This window comes from Propithecus coquereli, unplaced genomic scaffold (genome assembly GCF_000956105.1).
Source record: "Propithecus coquereli isolate 6110/MARCELLA unplaced genomic scaffold, Pcoq_1.0 Scaffold285, whole genome shotgun sequence".
Lineage (NCBI taxonomy): Eukaryota > Metazoa > Chordata > Mammalia > Primates > Indriidae > Propithecus > Propithecus coquereli.
The window spans coordinates 1609280-1620346 of NW_012148452.1; the positions used below are offsets into that span (position 1 = coordinate 1609280).

The 11067-nt window shown below is 38.7% G+C and overlaps 1 protein-coding gene across 1 annotated transcript in view; it reads right to left on the bottom strand.

Moving 5' to 3' along the window:
• Positions 1–11051, bottom strand: part of VMP1 (vacuole membrane protein 1) — a 126782-nt gene extending 115731 nt beyond the window's left edge. Inside the window, exon 1 of the mRNA XM_012648426.1 lies at positions 10925–11051. The gene's annotated coding sequence lies outside the window, so the exon portion shown is untranslated. The remainder of the gene's footprint in view (positions 1–10924) is intronic.
• Between the last annotated feature and the right edge of the window lie 16 nt (positions 11052–11067).

An 11067-nucleotide genomic window follows, 5' to 3' on the forward strand; every position in this document is an offset into this window, starting at 1 on the left:
AAATGGGAAACTGAGTACTCAAAAGGCCCCAAATAGCAATTCGGCAGCATATAAATGTCAAAGCAAGAGTTCAATCTCACTTTTCCAACTCCAAATTCATTAGTTCCTCTACCATACAAAACAGTCCAGTGATAGTATTTTCAACTGGTCACCAAGGAATTCCAGAGTCCCAAAAAAAGAAAAGACAGCAAAAAATAGCCCCAAAGGTTTAGCTTGTCCTAGCATTTTCAAATGTTCCCCATTATTAGAATTCACATAACATTCATCCCTATTGATTCTCACTACTTAAACTGACTATATATCAAACTCAGATGACTTCACCTTTGCCTCTTTTGCTCATTTCTTTGTGGGTTATTACTGTTTATGTATTTCTCTGACAAAATTTTAAACTTGGATTGCTCAATGGACTTTTCTACTGCTCCTAAATACCTGGGTAATATAAAGTAGCCTTTAATAGGAAAATAAGTTAAATCACAGAATATTTTCACATGACTGAAGTCTATGCTTCATATTATTTATATCAAAATGAAGAATTTCATCCAGTCAATTCTAAAATTTATGATCTGTGAAACAGAACTTTTTTATTATTCACTACTTGGAAAAATATTGACCTGCTACATGTTCTCCATCTATTAAAACGGTAATTATGGCTGGGCACAGTAGCTCACGCCTGTAATCCTAGCACTCCAGGAGGCTGAGGCGGGAGGATCATCTGAGGTCAGGGGTTCAAGACCAGCCTGAGCGAGACCCCATCTCTACAAAAACTAGAAAAATTAGCCAGGTATGATGGTTCATGTCTGCAGTCGCAGCTACTCAGGAGGCTGAAGCGGGAGGATCACCTGGGCCCAGGAGTTTGACATTGCAGTGAGCTATCATGATGCCACTGTACTCTAGCCCAGGCAACTGAGTGAGACTCTGTCTCAAAAAAACAAAACAAAAAAAACAAAAAAAACAAAACCCACAACGTTTCCTTTGTGAAACACACTGTTAACAAAACAAAAAGGTAAGCCACAGAATGAGAGAAAATACTTGTAATACATATATGTGACAAAGTACTTATACCCACATAAATAATGAAGACAGGGTTGTATTAATGTAGAGATGAACAAACTGACCAAGATAAAATTCTTTTGTATTTGGAATTCTATAGGACAGAGATGGCAAGATAGATCACCAGGGAAAGGAGAGAGTATTTGATAAAATGAATTGAAAAATTGGTTATCAAAGTAAGAAAAAAATTCGGATTCCTTACTTTGAGTCACACACAAAATTCAATTCCAAATGGATTAAAAATTTAAAAGTCAAAAAGCAAAACTTTTAGAAAGAAACATAAATACTTTTCTGCCTTGGGATAGAGAAGGATTTCTTTTTTTTCTTTTCTTTTCTTTCTTTCTTTCTTTTTTTTTTTTTTACAGAGATGGGGTCTCGCTCTTGCTCAGGCTGGTCTTGAACTCCTGAGCTCAAGCAATCCTTCTCACCTCAGCCTCCCAGAGTCCTAGGATTATAGGTGTGAGCCACTGGCCCAGCCTGAGAAGGATTTCTTAAGACACACAAAAGAGCTACCCATAAATGAAAAGACTGATAAATTGGAAAACAACTAAAATGAAAATTTAAATTCATCATGAGTATCTTAAGAATATGAAAAGAAAAAACAGAGAAACATATAACTGATAATGGACTAGTAGGCAGATTACATTAAATATCAATAATTTTAAGAAAAAGACAACCCTACAAAACTAAAACAGGCAAATGACACAAAGAGGAATTTCACAGCAGAGAAAATATGTGTGGCCAATAATTAAGATACCTACTTGCCATCACTGATACTCAAAAAATAAAAATCAAGATCACAGTGAGATACCATTTGTATCAATTAGCTTTTGCTGTGTAACAACTTAGCCTCAAAGCTTAGTGACTTAAAAAATAATTTAATATTTCTCATGATTCTGGGGGTTAGGTTAGGCAGTCCTGGTCTGGGTTAGCCTGGCTCTTGAACTAGGCAGGCAGGCCTCACTTCTCTGGGATTGCTCTGCATGGTCTTCCAACCTCCAGTAGATATGCTGTGCCTTTTTCACATGGTGGGCTCAGGGCTCCAAAGAACAATGACAGAGGACAAGCCCCACCACGTAAGTGCTTTTCAAGCTTGTGTTTGTGTCATACTTGCCTATGTCCCACTGGCCAAAGTCACATATCCAAGTACAGAATCAAGGGGTGGAGAAATAAACTCTAGAAGTAAAATCATATTGCAAAGGGATATGCATACAATGACAGGAAGAATTAATTGGCCATTCTGCAATTCTGCAACCCACCACTCAATTTTACAATCCACCACATCATTTTTACATGAATTCCTTTGGCAAAAAAGTAGGAAGTATGACAATAGCGAAGTTCAGGAAACGACTTGTAAAGTTGAATACTGGCACACACTATACCAGCAATTCTATTCCCAGGTATAGAACTACTACGGTTTGAATGTGTCCTCTCCAAAATTCAGGTGTTGCCAATGTGATAGCATTAAGTGGAGGCTAGGTATGGTGGTTAATGCCTGTAATCCCAGAACTTTGGGAAGCCCAGGCAAGAGGATGGCTTGAGCCCAGAAGTTCAAGACCAGCCTGGGCAACATAGCAAGACCTTGTTTCTAAAAAAAAAAAAAGAAATTAGCAGGGCATGGTGTGCCTGTAGTCCTAGCTACTCACCTGTAGTCCTAGCTACTCAGGAGGCTGAGCTTGGAGGATCACCTGAGCCAGGAGTTGGAGGTTGCAGTGAGCTGTGATCACACCACCACACTCCAGTCTGGGTAACAGAGCAAGACCTTGTCAAAAAAAAAAAAAAAAAAAAAGTGGGTGATTAGCCCAAAAAAGCTCCTCCCTTGTGAATGAGATTAGGTACCCTTGTAAAGGGGCTTGGCTGAGGGAGTTCATGCTTTTTGCCCTTCCACAATCTGCCCTGTGAGGATATAGGATTTCTCCATTTCTCCTCTCTGGAGGACACAGCATTCAAAGTGCCATCTTGGAAACAGAACAATCCTCAGCAGATGCCAGCACCTTGATCTGGGACTTCCCTGCATCCAGAACTGTGAGAAATAAATTTCTGCTCTTTATAAATTACCTAGTCTGTGGTATTCTCTTATAGGAGCATAAAACAGACTAAAAGAAATTGGTACCAGGAGTTGGGTGTTGCTATGACAAGTACCTAAAAATGTGGAAGCAGCTTTGAAACTGGGTAATGGGTAAAAGCTAAAACAGTTTCGAAGTGAATGCTGGAAAAAGGCTACACTGTTGTGAATGGAGCATTAAAGGCAATTCAGGTGAGAGCTCAGAAGAAAGGGCTGTAGGGAAGGCCTCAGTCTTCTTAGCGATTACTTAAATGGTAATGAACAGAATGTTGGTAGAATTATGGAAAGTAAAGGCCATTTTGATGAGATCTCAGATGGAAATGAGAAACAAGGTATTGGAAACTGGAGGGAAGGTTGCCCTTGTTATAAAGTGGTAAGAACTTGGGTGAATTATATTCATGACCTAGGACTACATGGAAGGCAAAACTTAGAAGTGATGAACTAGAAAATTTGGCGAAGAAATCTCCAAGCAGCAAAGCATTCAGCATTTGCATGAATTCTCTTAACTGCTCAGACTAAAATTTGAGAAGACAGAAACAGTTTATGGATGGAGTTTGTAATCAAAAGGGAACCAGAATGTGAAGATTTAGAAAATTCTCAGACTGGCAAAGTAAAGAATAGAAAAGTACCTTTAGGAGAGAAAACTAGGGGTGTGGTCAAGTGACCTTTTGATAAAATGATTAGTATGGATAGAAGGAAGCCAGGTGCTATTCATCAATGGGACAATGACTCAAAGGCATTTCAGACCTCTTCAATGTGCCCCCTCCCATCACAGGCCCAGAGTATGAGGGCCTTTAGAGCAGAAAGGTTTGAAGGGAAGGGCCCAGGATGTAACAGCAAAAGCTATAAACAACTCAAATGTTCACTGTCAGGAGAATAGATAAATTGTGGGTTCACTTACATGATGAAATATTACACAGCAGTGAAAATGAATTTTTCATTTACTCATTTAACAACTATTTACTTAATACATACTCTGTGTCAGACATAGTTGGCTAGAGATACAGTAGTGAACAAAAATCCAAACAGATGTTATCAGACAGTGGTAAGTGCTGCTGTGTAAAATAAAATTGGTATGTTGCATATACATGTGTTTGTGCACAATTTTTAAGAGAGTTGATAGAGAAGCTTTCTCTGAGAATCTGACATTAGAAAACAAACATGAAAAAACATGGAGAAAAGCAACTTCAGAGAAAAAAAAGAAGCATGAAGACTTTGAGGCAAGAGTTTGCCTGGCATGTTTTACTTAGCAATAGTTATTAAGGTTGCTGATAAATTCAAATATTTAAATTTTTAAAAATTAGGGTTTTGCAAATATATAAAATTGATTTCAATTTTATTAAAATGTGATTTTTGGAAATAAAAATCTAAAAAGTTTAATATATAATATTCAAAGATGCTAAACTATCTTGGAATATAAAGAATTATTAAAATAAAAATAAATATATTTACATCTGACTTGCATATTATTTTTTAACAAAGCTTTATCAGTTAAATTATGACAGAAAATAGAACCCTATAAGACCCCAGGCATCTCTATTATTATTTAATAAAGACTGAAGAAAACTCTTCTGCCCCATAGAAGCCAGTGCTGTAATCTTGAAAGCTTATGAGAGGCAAGAGATCTTTGGATATTCTTGACTAAAGACCTTTTGGCACCTGCAGACTTGAAAATTTCCAGAATGACCTAGACTCAACAAAGAGAGAAGTGGTTAGCAAGATCAACCACTTTACCTTTACTGAACTTTTATTCTGTCCTCTCTAAACCCTTCGTCTCCCAGTACCTGGCACAACCACCCACCCAGTCACTAAATCCAGAAGTTTAGTCATCCCTGACTCTTCTCTTCTCTTTTTCTTACCACTCATCTAATCCCGGACCAAGTCCTACTCCAAGTATATTTAGTATCCACACACTGCTATCCATCTTCTTTGCCACCCCTCTGGTCCATCCTCATCTCCCACTTTGACTACTGCAGTAGACTCTAAACTTCTCTCTCCATTTCTATTCTTGTCCACTTCAATTCACCCTTCACACACGTGCAACAGTCAACTTCTTATAAATCATATTACTCCTTTACTTAAAATTGTAGAATGAGGCTGGGCATGGTGGCTCACGCCCGTAATCCTAGCACTCTGGTAGGCCAAGGTGGGCGGATCATTTGAGCTCAGGAGTTCGAGACCAGCCTGAGCAAGAGCGAGACCCTGTCTCTACTAAAAAAATAGAAAGAAATTAGATGGACAACTAAAAATATATAGAAAAAATTAGCCGGGCATGGTGGCACATGCCTGTAGTCCCAGTTACTTGGGAGGCTGAGGCAGGCGGTTTGCTTGAGCCCAGGAGTTTGCCGTGAGCTAGGCTGACGCCACGGCACTCTAGCCTGGGCAACAGAGTGAGACTCTGTTTCAAAAAAAAAAAAAAAAAAAAAAAAATTGTAGAATGGTTTCCTATTACACTCAAAATCAATTCAAGATTCATTCCCATGGCTTGCAATGCTCAACACGACCTGAACCCTGGGAACCTATGTGAGGAAAAACCCAAATCATGTTTTTCTCTGCTCTCACACAACAATCAATACAGAATTCTGTGACCCCAAAGTATGTGGGGATTTCTGTCTACCAGCAAGCAAGCAATAAGCAATGCAGTGGACGCCAGCTGAATTGTCCTCCAATTCAATTCCAACACTACCTACCCAGAGATAGAGTCAGATCCCACAGGTTGAGGGCTCAGTCCCCAAGACTACCCCCTGCCCTTCAGATACTAGTCGCAAGTCTGGGCCTCCAGAACTTCTAACCGACCAGCTTTAAGTTGGGGTTCCCATGACCCTCTCTTTGGGTTTGATTATTTTGCTAGAGTGGCTCACAGAACTCAGGGAAATACATTTATTGAATTATTACAAAGGTTATTACAAAGGATACAGATGAAAAGATGCATGGGGCAAAACATGTAAGAAAGGGGCACAGAGCTTCCACACCCTCCCTGGGAGTGTCACCCTCCAGGAAATTCCATGTGTTCAGCTCTATGGAAGGTCCACAAACCCTGTCCTTTGGGCCTTTTATGGAGACTTCACTGGTTGTCCATGATTGAAGCATGGACAACCATGTCAAAATATGATTGGACAAAAAGGGTATAATCTAAACCTAGCAAGGCCCGTCTGTCCAGATTTTCTTGGCCTCTCTGTACAGCAGTCCTTCCTCGTATGGGGCAGGACTCTCTGCAATGAGTGTCTTTTGAGCCACAGATTACAGTCCTGCCTTGGGCAGGTGAAAGGACAGGAAAAGGTCAGAGAGAGAGATTCTATTTTCTGAAACCTGCTCCTGAGGCCTAAAGAGCACCAGCATTCTGATGGGAGTTATGAGCCAGGAACTGAGGATGAAAAAAAAATATATATATATATACACACATATATATCATAATAGCAGAGTATCTTTCCTACATCATCTCATGTTGCTGTATTCCAAGTCTACTGTGCTCCAGCCTCAAAGAGGCATATATCCACACTGTTAACTCTCTCTCAGACCCTTGTTTGCTTCCTTCATAACAAGTCTTGTTTGCCAGTTTTCCCCAGAACCTGGTATAAGGCCTAGGACACAAGATGTTTGTTCATTGACTGGATGAATGAACAGATAAGGCAATGTCATTGGAAAGTGATCTTTCCATGCAAAAAAAGTAAGTGCTAGAAGACGTCATTAAATATCAAAAAGAACACTTGGTTTCAATTCCCAAATTCTGTGTTATGGCTTATACAGATAAAGTAATCTGTTAATAATACAAAAAGGTTAACAGCATGGCCTGTAAGAATGCCTCATTTCATTAAGAATCCCACATATGTTGTAAAATATTCACTAAATGAAATGTATACTCTGAGATATTTACTGAAACTTCATTAATAATGAGCAAATAATAATTAAGTAAGCAGCTACATAAAGGCATTCTTTCAAAAGAGGGTTAGGAAAAAGTTCTTAGCAACAGCTCAGGGGGCCACATGATGACAATGATCGTAATCATGGTTAACAATATGCTAGGCACTGTCCTAAATGCTTTACTTACATCTATTCATTTAACCCTAAAAATAAAGGTACTGATTTCATTGTCTAGGAGGAAACAGAGATAGCCAGAGGTTAAGTAGCTAGTAAAAGGGTTGCACAGTAATAGAGCTGAATTTGAACCAAGGCAGTCTAGCTTTATAGCCTTGGCTCTTAACACTACCTGCCTAGTCCTTCCAGATAACCTATAAAGACCAAAGCTATCATTAAAGGACCCCGAGAACAAGAGAAAACATCACAATGAACTCCTGAAAAGATAAGGAATACTAACAAACACTTTAGCAATTATAAGTAGCCTATCTGAGAAAGGATTACTCAATGGATTGCCCTTGCTTAATTTAACTATGCCTTAAACTTTAAGTAGCACCTTTGGTGTGACACAAAAAAGTGTCTCTAGTTCAAATTGCCTTGATACTGCAAATGAAGGAGCATAATATTTTAAAATGAGCTTTATATAAGGGTTTACATAATACACAACTTCAGTTCAGCAAACACTTTCAAAGTTGTTTTCCCAGACAAAATAAGGAATTTCTTGAGGCAATATGCTCTTTAAAAGTTTGCTCCCAAAAATATTTGCAAGGCTTTGTGAAAGGAGATTAACAACTAACAAAATCGCAACCAAATTTTCCCTTCAATTCATCTAATTTGTCAGGATTCTCTAATCTAGAGTTCATTTCCACACCAAAAAGGGAGAAACACACAGAGCGCACTTGGGCAAAACAGGAATTAGAGTAGCACCTAGAACTATCATCTCCAAGAAAGGAGAGAGATTTAACAGGTTTTACGAAATCAGTGGAACCAAAAGGAGTACCCAACTAGACAAAGAATTAACTCTTCTACAGTGGCTATCCATCCAGAATGAAATAACTAGAGAAATGACTCTTTATATAATAGATAATTAACATAACAGAATATTAAAATTACAAACAGCTTGGGGAAGTATTTTTAGCAGGAGCAAAGAAATTAATACAGCTCCCTCCTACTCTTTTGCAACATTTACTCAGTAGAGACATGTGTTACAAGGATCCTCTGTCACTTCCAATTGCCAGAAAGGAGACACCTCAATACCTGATAGTAATGAAGCATGAACTCAGAATAACTATTCTAAAGAATATAACTAGTTTTCTTTCCTTAATGCATTCCACTGCAAATCTTTCCAAGCACAGTTTTTGTCATTCTACAATTTATAAAACAGCTAAAAAAGGAAGGAAAAGTTTGTAAAAAATGTTTATGTATATGTGTATTTATGTGTGTGTGGATAGATAGATTCCATTAAACACATAAGAGAAAACATTTTCATGCAAACCAGGAAATATTACCAAACCATATCAAGACGCCTGGGGACAACCTTAGCAGAACAGAAAGTACACTAGGGACCTTAGTTACAGTTCAGGTTCTGGCACTGTTTAAGCCAGATGACTTCAGGCAAGCCAATTACTGATCGTTTCTGGGCCCCAATTTTCTCCTCTATTAAATGAGAAGAATCTCTAACTACGTATTCACAGAGGTTCCTTCTAATTCTTAATATTGATCCCAGTGAAACAGTAAGGTTTCTTACTTAATATAAGTATGTAAGTAAGGTAGGGCTATGTCTAACCTTTAGTTAACTACATATAAGTACCAAAAACTTCAGCTTTTTTTCTGCACTTGGACATTTTCAAGTGACAATACATGATGACCAAGAATGATCAGATTCAAACTCCCAAATGTAAAACTATACTCATTTTCCAGCTACCTATTAACCAAGGTGACTAATTCAATGGATCACAGTATCAAACTATTCTTGGCTAGCTTTACTGTCTTCCCAAGTAGGTCAAAGATCACCTCAGAAAAGTATGTGATGATATTTTCAGAAAATCATGTGAAATAACAATATTCTGCACTGACGTATTCCCAGCTCTCACCAGTAAAATGATACCATGTTGTCATTTATATAATGATTTCACATTTACTATCTCACTTAATCCTTGAGACAATCCTACGAAATAAAGTGAGCAGTACTTTTATCAACACAATCCAGACTAGCTCAGAATGTTAAGTAACCTGTCAACCATTACTCAATAAATAGTGGAGCCCAGACTTCAATCCAGGTCTTCTGATTTCAAGTTTAATGATCTTCAAAACCTTAAAAAGTGGTGATTCAGGCCAAAGGCAAGAAGAAGTTGGAAAAGTAAGAAAAACTGGATAATCAGTGCCTGGATAACTAAAATCAAACAAAAAGAATATAAGAGCAGATTTGGCGGTTATGCAATCAATAAGCAAATTTACCAAATGTTAAATTAATAATACAGCTAATTATCATCATACCACATCTCAAAAATCTTGTCACCTCATTTCAAAGATAAGCATGAAAAAATTTTCTAACTCAAAAATAAGAATGTGTAAATTAAATAACAAACTGATTAAATCAGCTATATAGGTAAACTGCTAAAAGGCATCAAACCATTTACTGAAATATTCCAGAAACCTAGTTGTTTCTGGAATATGTGTGTTTTCTTCATGAGTCACAGAAATTAAACTGTATTAATCAATTGTATTCAAGTAAGATATATTCCTCAAAGGAAAAAAAATGCTTCAGTGCTTTAAAATAATGTAGGCAAAGAAGTATAATATGAAAGATTTCTACTTGAGAGTTACTTCATACCTAAACAAATCAATCACATTTGTCTGGGTACCATCACCCCTCTTCCACAAGTCAATAAAAACATAACCTAGAATGCATAAAATGCTGCCTAGTAAATAATAGTTTCTTCCTTTCATCATCTATGCTAAGAATACACAACAATTAAAATCAGAACTAATGACAATACAAATAATAGGTAGCAGAAATCAGAATATTAAATTCTCTATCATTACAACAATAGGAATACGTGTACAAGCTTCTGCAAATGATCAACGCAAATCTGTCTACAAAATCTCCGACAAGCCCCAAAGGAGAACTGAAAGACATTAAAGTTAGGATAAGGAGGAATGCTGCCAAGATAAGCAAACAGTGCCAATCTATACATTATTAAATTTTTGCATGGAGTTGCAGGCAATAAAATGATGATTGTGTAAAATCTACTAAAGGTCATAAATAATCTAGCAGTGTGACACAGGACCACATATGGCTTCTGGGAATTTTAGAGATTAAGTCGACCTTTCTGTTTTACTGCAAATACCTCCACTGTAACGAAATACAGGAGTCAGAGGTCAGGGGTTTGAAAAGGCGGAGAACTCTATTTTTCATGAAAGTAATGGGATATCTGACAAGGTCCTCTGCAAGGGCTCTACGGAGCGAAGGCCCATTCTCTTGACGACCCTGTACCACCATCAGCGCTTTAGATGGCACTAGCACGTCTGAATTTCGTTTAGGAGCGGATACATTTAGCATCACGCGCTAAACGTTGGGGAGAGCAAGAACCAAACTGACAGATCCTGAGAACAGCTCGGTCGTCAGCAAGGAAGACCTTCTCCATATACTGTGAGATCCTGGACACACCAGGACGAAAAGGTACAGCTTCTAAGTCCGCGGAGAGAAGAACGAATGGTCGGGAGTCAGGTGTCTGGGTTCAATGTCCGGGTGACCAACCATGAGGTGCCCCAAATAACCTGGCTACCGCCAGGCTGAGACATTCAGCATCAGCAGCGCCCTAAAACACTGCTGGAAGTCGAAATTACGGTGCCCCAGATCTGCACCGTCTAAGTGGGAAAGCTCCGGGAGAAGCCAAGCTCTGTGGATAGTCGCAGGCTTCCATCCCCAATTCCCCGCGTTAGTTTACCTACCCGCTCCGACCCCAGCGTCTCCAGATCTCAGGATCCTGGAAGCGGCTCCTGACCGACTCTCACACCCGCCGCTGGACTCCGGCCAACCGGAACTCGTTTACGTCACTTCCGGCCCAGTCTCCCCACCCCCGGAGACCGCCTCC